Source organism: Equus przewalskii, chromosome 3, assembly GCF_037783145.1.
Source record: "Equus przewalskii isolate Varuska chromosome 3, EquPr2, whole genome shotgun sequence".
Taxonomy (NCBI): domain Eukaryota; kingdom Metazoa; phylum Chordata; class Mammalia; order Perissodactyla; family Equidae; genus Equus; species Equus przewalskii.
This window is the reverse complement of record NC_091833.1, coordinates 6617668-6627762: the sequence shown is the minus strand read 5'-3', so window position 1 is coordinate 6627762 and position 10095 is coordinate 6617668.

Below are 10095 nucleotides of genomic sequence, written 5' to 3'. Positions count from 1 at the left end.
TTCCAGAGGTGCCTGGTTCAGAACCCAGACTCATTCACACCCATCTGCCAGTGTGAATTTTCGGTCCCAGGCACCATCTCGATTCCTCTCCCTTCCTTGAAAGTGCTGGCCAGTCGGTTGGCCACCCAGCCCCCTGGAGCCCACTTCTTCTTGGTGTTGAGAACCTGTCTCTTCTCTCTACCTGCGCAGATGCCCCTTGCTCAGAGAGCAACAGCTCTCACCCCGACAACTCTGGTAGCCTTCCTGCTCCAGGCTTTCTCCATCCCACCCAGTCACCTCTCTGCAGTTGATGTGACTTTTCTAAAACTCTGAGCACTTCACTGCCCTGCTTGGAACTCTTCAGTGGCTCTGGCTCTCCATCGCCCTTAGAGAGACTCTGATAGTGCATGCAGGTCCCGCAGGGTCCAGCTGCAACCTTCCAGCTTTTGCACATGCTTTTCCTTGCCCAAGCCCTTCCCCTGGCCAGCTCTTATCCAGACTCCCAGTGAGGGAATTACTTGCACAAGTCTGGTAGGTTGTCACTCTGACATCCTTGAACTCTTCCACCGATGGGGAACTCAGCTCCTCGTGTGGACTCTCATCTCATTGGGACAGCTCCTCTGTCGGCAAGTCCATCTTATGACCAATCTGAAATCACCTCCCCATCAATTCTCCTCACTGGTCCTTCTTCCTCCTCCCTCCTTCCCTCCCACCCCTTGTCCCCTAACTCCTTCTCCAGCCTTTCAGATTTCAGCTCCATGGCGGCTGAGACAACATTCCTCTTATTCACTGCTGAACTCCAGTCCCTACAGTGCCTGACACATAGGAGGTGCCAATAAATATGTATTGAATAAATGAAGGAATATTTAAAATAGAATGCTAAGGCTAGAAGAGACTTGGGGAGTATCAAGTTCAACTTCCTCATTTTACAACTGAACCAACCAGGGCTCCGCCAAGGAAAGGGAATGACCCAAGGTCACAGGCAAGAGAGTGGCCAAGCCAGGCTAGAATCGATACATCTGGAAGGACTTCCAAAGGACTAGGAGCAGACAGCCAACTCCAGTCCATTTTCAGATCACCTGGGTAGGAAGCTGATAGGTCCTTTTCCCAAAGGCATCATGGGATCATGCGGACTTAAGCAAGTACCCATGCCTGGTCCCACCGCCTTTTATTTGAGGGAGTAGAATGCAAGATTGATGAGATTTTAAACAGTGTCGTGTTCTGGGCATTCATAACTTGGACTGCAGTGCAGGAAATCCTGCTTGTCTCACAGAGGGAGACAAATGTGCTCTGGAAAATTCCCGGAGGGAAGGAGGGCTTCACGGGGAATCTCCATCTACTCAGGCAAGTCTGGCCTAAATCAGACAAGAGAAAGGGAGTCCAGGTGGTTCCTTACATTCCAGAAGTTTCCTGGGGACGAGTCAGTGAGGGGGAACGGGCAGGTGGGGAAGGAGCAGCTGGAATGACAGGAGAGGCTCAGACTCACCCATCCCAATGGAGAATGGCTTCCTCCCAAAATGTCTCCCCTCCCTTCCCCTGAAGCCCCCACCCACCAACAAGCAGGGAAAGGCTGCTTTCAGAGGCTCAGAGAAAATTTCCCACCGCCACCAAGAGACAGGGAAGGAGGGGGTTCCAGAGACTCAGAAAGGGCAAGCGAGATTCTGAGAGACGGGTGGACCGAGAGAACCGAAGCAACCCAAGCAAAGGGGAGAAAGTGAGACAGAATCTCAGAGAGAGAAGGAAAAGTTCATTCTAAGAGAACCTCGACAAAGGGAAAGACAACACAGACATACATATTATTTCTCTCTCTTCCTCTTTTCCTTCCTTTTATCCTCTCTTTCCTCTCTCGAGTCAGAGACCAGAATTCATAGGCTCCCTGGTGAGTTGTTCAGTCCTTTGCAGGAATGGTTAAGTCACAGAAATAATGCACAAGAATCATGATGCTCATGACTCGGGACATTGACGGAGAGCTGTGACCCACCCCTCGCTCCCAGCACCCGGTGTGGAGTGCCTCACTTAACCCCCATGCCCAGGCCCTGGCGCAGGATGAGCCCTCTCACAGGTGAGATAGCGGGGTTCAGAGGCATCGTCGTCTGCCTGGGGTCTCCCAGCCAGCCCTGTGTGGAGCTGGGATCTGCCGGGAGGGCCCATCCCGGGTCCACAGGCCCCTCCTCCTAGGCCTTGCCGGAACTGGGAGCTGTGGCCTTGGGAACCCCCGTCCTCTCTCTGTGGTTCACCTCCCACCCGCATTTGCACCTTACAGTGCCTTTCCTCATCCACAGCCTGTCGATTCCCACAGTAAGTTTTGAGGCCTGCATGTTGCAGACCCCAAGGACCCTGTTACTGACTAGTGTCGACCTCAAAAGGGTTTCAAGCTGTCCCCATGCCAGGTGATCTGCTAGGTTCTACAGTTTCTTCCGAGCTCCCTGTCAGCAGGGGAGAGGGAGCAGGTTGTCCTGGGGAACCTTGGGGGTGGGAGGGGGATAGAGCCCAAAGGCCTGGAGTGCCAGCTCCAAACTTGGATAAAGTCTCCTTTCTAACCTGAAACGTTCATGGCGCTTTTGCATTCTATTACAGAATACATCCGTTTCTGAGAAAAGAGAAAAAGAAGGTTTTTAATGGCTTGCCTTGGAATAAAACAGATAGATAATCCCAAAAGATGGCCCATGTGTATCCCCTGGCTTTATCCCAAGGCAGAGAGGGGCCTCGTGTGAGAAACTCAGAACTAGTCCAGGTCTCACCTCACCCCTACCACGTGTCAGCTGAGAAGACTGAGGCCCAGAGAGGTAAAGTGATTTGCCCAAGGATGCACAGCAGGACAGAGTCTAGGACCCACATCTGCTGAAGCCTAAGCCAGGATCTCTACACTACATTGACAAAATGGTTGGGAGCAAGGCAGTCGAGTCGGCGATGCTGAGTGAGGGTCCCAGGATGGCCGCGGGGTAGCACAACTTCCAGTACAGGGACTCACGATGAAACTGACCTATTTGGCACGTCCTGGGGTCAGGCAGGGTCTGCACGCCATCCGCATCATCCCTGTTCGTGCTTCGGTCTCCTTATTATTAATTCTTATAAAACGGGCATGAGAATCGTGTCGACTCCGTGGATGTGACGTTAACTGAGTTGCCGCAGCGGCCTGGCAAGTTTCAATGCTGCCGTCAGCTTTCCTTAAGAAAAAGGACTCCCCTGCTTTCCTCGTGGTTCCTTTCTGAGGCAGGCGATGCTGGGGAAGCTTTCCAGAATGCCTTTATAGCTGTAATAATGTCAACCTGCCTGCACGGGTCCGTGTAAGGCTTAACTAAGTTAACGCCTGTATTGCACCTAGAACGGGGCTTGGTACAGTGAGCGCCCGGTAAGAGCTGCCTCTTTCATGTCGACAGCTATGGATGGACATGTGCGCCTGTTGGCCCTTTATTCAATGAGCATTCACATACCTACGGAGAACTTTTACTTCCTTATGTAAAGACTTATCCCTCCAGATTTCACTTCGTGAAGCGCTATGTGGGTCGTTGCTGCAAGAATCTCTTTTCGGAATGGAGGAACAAGCATTCTGGGAAGATGACATCAGGAGATCAGTTTTTTCTGGTGTCACAGGGGAGAAACTTCTTTAATCCAGCCCTCGCTGACTTTTCCCCTCCTGGACCAGCTCAAACCCACTCTCCTTGCAGGCGCAGCAAAGGCAGGCTCCCAGAGCCCTCTGGCTCCATTCAAAATCCCCTTTTCAGAGCTTTGGCAGTTTTATGGCCTTTAATGACCCCCTATTGTACCCTGATTGCCAATCAGGGCACACGTAATGACCACGCAGCATCACTTAGCCCTTATTCCGATGACAATGGCCAGAGCGGCCGGCTCACTGTTTTGACATGAGCAGGGTCACAGGGAAAGTTTTTGGGTGATTTAAGGAGGCCAAACCAGCCAGCGCCCTCGACGACTCAGTTGCTGGGACTTGGACAAAAGAATGAACTCTGAACTTTTCCTTTGACGGATGGAGGTCATTAAAACCGTGGTGGGGGCCCCTTCAAAGGCAGGTGTAGACCAGGCTGTCTCTCAAAGCGCCTAATAAAGAGAGAACAGGCGATTGTGTGGGATTCAGAGAAGGGGAACTTCTGAGAGATTCGCTCAAGTGGTTCAAAGGAGTCAGTGAGCCGCTCCGGCCGACTGACAGGGGCCAGAGGCTCCGCGACACCCCCCACCACCCAGTGAATGGGCGGCTGCCCCAATTGTTCCCAAACAGGGGCCACCACAATAAATGCTCGGGGTCCTTTCATGGGTTCCCTGGGCTCCGGGCTCTTAGACCAGCAAGAGAACCTAGAGAAAGCTGCGCCACCAACTCCCATTTTAAATTCCATCCATTTTGAAAAAGTGCTGAGGGACCTCCAGGCAGCTTAAAATATTAAAGGTTTCTTTTAAACATCTGGAAGATAACATCTAATTACTAGATAGGGCTCTAAGTTATTAACGCGTAATCAGAGCTAATCTCACCCAGCACAAACAAACAGCAAACAAAAGCACGCCCCCTGGAAGTGTCATCTTTGCAGAACAGAGAAGAGCCCCCAACATCGCTTCCAGACAACACCGCCCCCCAACCCCGATTCCCACCACGGCACGACCAGCTGGGACCACATGCTGCCCCTGGGCAGCAGATTCAGAAATGTCGACCTCCTGGCAATCAGCAGGACAAGTCAGCTAAATAGATTGACTGCAAATGACTTGAGTCATGGAAGTTCAACCATGAAGGGAAATGAAAGCTCCGGGAATTTCACCTCCCACTTCTATTTTTTTCAAAGGTGTTTTTACTTTTGGCAAAAGGGTCAGGAATTTTGATCCCTGAGGTCTGAGCAGGAATATAAATGGATTTGGATAAGGTGGAAGCTGGGTCTTGGGGGGGGGCGTCAATGCATCATTAGGACCACTCGCCTGGCGCATTTCACACACAGGCACGCAGGACACCGACTTCGGCCCTCTCCTCCAGGGTGATGGTGGTTCAGGGTAACGCGGTCAGTTGAAAGGGAGGCATGGGACGACCGCAAAGCCCAGAGGAAGCCGCTGGAGAGCCAAATAAATGAAGGACTGCCTCCCTAAAGTGCACCCACAGGCAGAGCCACGTCCTTTGCATTGTCCAAGGACAAACCCTTGCGAGTTCTCCAGCAGTTGGTGGTGCCAGCGAGACTGAAGGAATAGAGATGACTCACCCGCCTGGAGGAGGTGCCGGAAGCTCCTCGCTACTGGAAGTCCCCTTGAACCCTTCCATTCCTCCTTCTCCAACAACAAAAGGAGAAGCGTTGGCCTCACTGAGTCACAGAAAGAAAACACTAAAGAACCACGAAAAATAATAAGGACTTCCCTCCCTCCAGATCCCCAGGAAAATGGGGTTCTAGTGGGTCACTGTGGAGTGACAAACACCTTCTGAGTATCTACAAGCGGTGTCCTGGATGTCAGGGTTATGTGGGAACAAGACAGACACAGCCCCCATCTTAATTGGAAGATGGAAATTAAGCAGATAGCGACTCAAATAGTGACTGTTTTGAGAGCTGCTACAAAGGAAAAAAGAGGGCAATCTAAGAACCTAAATCAGAGAGATGTGCCCCAGTCTGGAGGGCTGGGAAAGACCGAGTGGCAGCCTGGGCTGGGATGCTGGGATGGATGCCAGTGTGAGCAGAGGTGGTTCAGTGGAGGTAGCAGCATGTGCAAAGGCCCCATGACAAGAGGGAGGCAGTGGCTTGAACTCACACAGTAAGGACCAGCTTAGAGTAGCAGAGAACTTCTGTCCCAGCTGCCTCAGTTTCTCCTCACAGTGTAAACATCAGGGTCCGAACAGAGGGTGCACCCCGCATGGCTGGGAATGCAGGGACAAGCTACCATGGGCTGGTGGATTTCACCAGAGTCAAGTTAAAGAAGGTGGTGGGAATGGGGAGGAGGGGGAGAGGAGAAGGGAGGAGGGGGAGAGGAGAAGGGGAAGACTAGAGAAGTAAATTGGGTTTTTCGGTTGTTTGTTCAACCCTGACAGAGGTTAGGGCAGAAATATCTAGAAATATCTGGAAGGTGGCGATCTATCCACCTCCTGGGCCTGCTACATCTGCCCTAAGGCAAAACACTCACCGGCAGCTTCTGGGATGAGTTCAGTCCACCTCAGGCTATGGAGGGAAGAGCACTGTCACCAGACGTGGGCCTCATGTTACTCAGCTTAGGGATGACCTGCAAGTCTTGCTTCTAACCATCTACTGCTAAACAATTTTATTAACTAAAAGGTGATGGGGCGGGCCCAGTGGCGTAGTAGTTAAGGTCACACACTCCACCTCGGCAGCCCAGGTTCATGCATTCAGATCGCAGGTGCAGACCTACACAGCACTCATCAAGCCATGCTGTGGCGGCATCCCGCATATAAAATAGAGGAAGATTGGCAGACGTTAGCTCAGTGATAGTCTTCCCCAAGGAAAAGGAGGAGGATTGGCAACAGATGTTAGCTCAGGGCCGATCCTCTTCACACACAAAAAAAGGTGAAAGTAAAACCTGCTAACTTGACTGCTATTGATAACTAATGTTTTCGCACCCCTTACATCAGATCAGGGTCGCCGCAGCAAACTTTAGCCTCATTCAATCCTCGTGAAACAGGAGGTGCATGTTATTATCATACCTATTTTACAGATGGGACCACTGAGGCTCAAGGCAGCTACTCGCGCAAGGTCACACCACTTATAAAAGCAGATCCGTAATTTATGCTCAGGTGGTCTGGCTCCAGAATCCTTTCCTCTGACCGTTCTCCCAGGAGAAAGGAGATAAAGAGATTCCACTCCTTCCCCATCACACTGACCTCTGTTGTTCATTTGGATCAAGATGGAGAGATGCCGTTTACCAGAGACACTGCAAGGGTGGGGTGCGCCTCTGAGCCCCGTGGGGTGTGGGCAGCTTCCAGGTGGGGCGGTGGAAGGATGCTGTGTCCATGGCTCAGGGTGGCCCTGCTTTCTTTACAGGAAGCATCTCGGTTGAATATGCAAGCGTGTTTAATTGCAGGGGCTCAGGCAACTTGTTTATCTTCCTTCAACACTGCCAGGGTGGCTCTCGTTTGTTATCTGGGGTGTGAAATGGAGGCTGACAACAATTAATACCTCCTCCCAGGCAGCTCGGCGCGCTCTGACGGGAAGCTGTGTACTTCCGAGCAGGCCGCCGAGGAGGTGGCGGCCCAGCCGTCACTCAGGATGCGAGGAGGGGAGAGTGACAGCGCCAGCTGACGGCCCCTCCCGCGGCCTCCTGAGAGGCCCCGTGATAAAGCGTCCTGCTCTGTGCTGTAATCAACTTGCTATACAAGCATTACCTCCTAATGAGCGCCGTGTTTAAACAAGTGTATAGAACACATCTGTCCGGGCCTGGAGACTCGCGGCTGTGTGACCAATTTCAGCATCTGAAAGTTAAATTAATGGTAAAGGGTTTAATTGTGAGTAAACAATACCACATTAAGGAGCAGTAAACACAGCAGTGGGGACCCACCGACCACTTCTGCCATCACAGATGCGGCTGCCTCCGTGTGACGGGTAATAGTCTCCCCCCACCAGACTTTCTGACGGTGTCTGGAAGCCCATTTGTCATCTAAATGGTCCGTCCCCTTCTCAAACATAATTTTGGCCCACAGTCCATTCACGGACCCTGCAGGGTCTGTGCTGTCTGGAAGGAAGGCACAACAGTTCAAAGTTGCAGCTTCTGCACTGAGGCACAGAGTGGGGTGGGTGGGGACAGACACCCCTATATCCAGGCAACCGGCGTCCATCCATAGGAGTGAATCCGCCTTAAACTCCAGGCTCCAAAGGCAATGATTCCAAACCTGGTTTTAAAGCACCCTAGGGTGTCTGCAAGAACAAAGGATGCCTCAAAAGCAAATTAAGTTCCCTTTAATTAAAGATCATAACATACGCCACAGAACATTCCGTCACGGTGGGGGAAGGAAGAGGCTGTCACATAAAATAAATAGGCTCCACAACTCAAAAAAATTAAGAATTACACAGCCAGGGCTCTGCACCTTCCTGATGTGTTAACAGCTATCCTCATTGCCACCGTGGAAACTGAGCTTGGCCGAGTGGACAGTTTCTCCCCACGGGTGAACTTCAGAGCGAAGCCCCTGGCCTCGGGAGGGAGAAGGGCCCAGTTCAAGTCTTCTGTCTTTCTCTCCATCACCTGCAACTCGATCCCCAGGGACCAGGTCCTGGGAGCGGGTGTTTGCAGAGATCACAAGAGCACAGGACAAGTCTCCCCTGCGAGGGGCCTGGCATCTTGCTGCACCTTTAACTGTCCCCACCTGGGAAGGCCTGCGGCAGGGGACTCAGCCACTGAGAAGTTTCCTCTCATTTGTCCTCCCCGCCACCTGGGCAAGGGAGTGTGCCATGAGCCCAGCCCCCATCGGCAGAACCCTGATTTGGCTGAGTTGGGGTCTGCCGGGGCCGAAGCCTCAGCCACGGGCAGAGGAGCCTGCGCCCACTCTCAGGGTGAGTTTCCCAGAACGCCCCGGACAGGGTGCTGAGGATGGCCAAGATCAAGTATCAGGGGCACCAGGCTTCTCCATGGCTTCCTTTCATGTAGAAGTATGTGGTTTCAAAGACAAAAGAGTCTCGCGGTTGCACACCCAGACCCCAGGGTCAGAGTCAGTCCTGGCTGTGCCGCTTCCACGTCTTGAAGCCTCGATTTTCTCTTCCCTGAAGTGGGGGTAACAACTGGGCCGTTGAGAGGGCTCAGTCCACCCGTACATGTCAAGGGCTTCAAACAGTACGTGGCACAGAGTAAATGCTCAATAAACATCTGAAGCTCCTGTGGTGGGGGTGTGACTCGTACCCCTTTTAACAAGAGCCAATCGAGCCGACTTGCAGGAGCAGCTGGAGGAACAGCAGGGTCGCGGTGGGGTCTGGCTCACCCCGAGGCCCCGGTTGCTGAGCTGGCAGGCAGTGTGTGTGCTCTGGGGCTTTTTCTCTGCACTGCCTGGGTCCACCATCCTCAGGGGCCAAGGAAACAGGCAGCCCCAGACCCTCCAGACACGAGCTGTGCGACATGAAGGCAGAGGAGGCACTGTCCCCACTGACCCAGGCCGACCTTCCACACCGTTCGAACTCCAGGACCCAGTTCCCACGAGCAGGTGAGTGAATTCTTGCCTCCTAAAACCAGATCCAAGTCAAAACCAGCCCTCTACCTCAAGAGGGCAAATTTTCTTGAGCTAAATTTCCTAGAAAGGCTTCCGGACAGGTTGGCTCACCTTGTATATTCCAAAGACGGGGAACCTCACATTTCTATTTCTTTTGCATAATTTTTTTCTTTTTTAACCCTTAATGATTTTCTTTAGTTGGACTGGGCAAGTCTGTGTGCCTCTCAGAGACCCCAGAATTTCTAAATTTGAGTGAGGACAGATTCACGGAAAGACGGTGCTAGGGCAAATGCCTGAAGTGGCTTTGGGAGCAGCAAATGGCTGGGGTGGAGGGTGATGGCTGAAGCCTCTGCCCCGCCCCTGACCCCACTCCCCCTCCAGGCTGCCCTTCTGATGCCAATCTACAGAAGCTCTGGTTTCTTCAAAAGAGGCACAAGACATGACTCCCTCGCTCCACCAGAGGAATTGGATCACGGAGCTTCATCGCCATGAAGACGGCGTTGCCACTTTTTTGGTTGTCTCTTAGTCTGAAATTATTCCTGGTCCAACACATGCCTCCTCGTGTTCCATCTCTGACAACCAAATCCACGAGATGCAGAGATGGAGGAGAGCCAGGCGGAGATGTCCCGTTTGTGACTGAGGGTCTTGCAGCGTTTGCAGGAAGATCCAGAACCAGAGCTCGCGGCCCACCCGGGCTGGCACCCTCTCTGCTCCTGCTGGCCTACCCTGGTCACCGGAAGAAGGTGGAATTAATCCAAGCTGGGTTTCCAGGAACAACTTATAGGCATGCCACAGATGTTCGTAGCCCCTCAGAAGTGGAGGAAATTTGGAAACCCAAACTCCAGTGATTTTTTTCCCCAAACTTTTATCTCTGCCGCAAAATTCTAAATTCAGATGAAATCTTCGGCTGAGCACCTATCAAGGCAAAAGGACCAGAGCCCTAACCCCTGACCTCAACTGCCACCCTGATGTCCCCATGGCACATCTGCTATGGT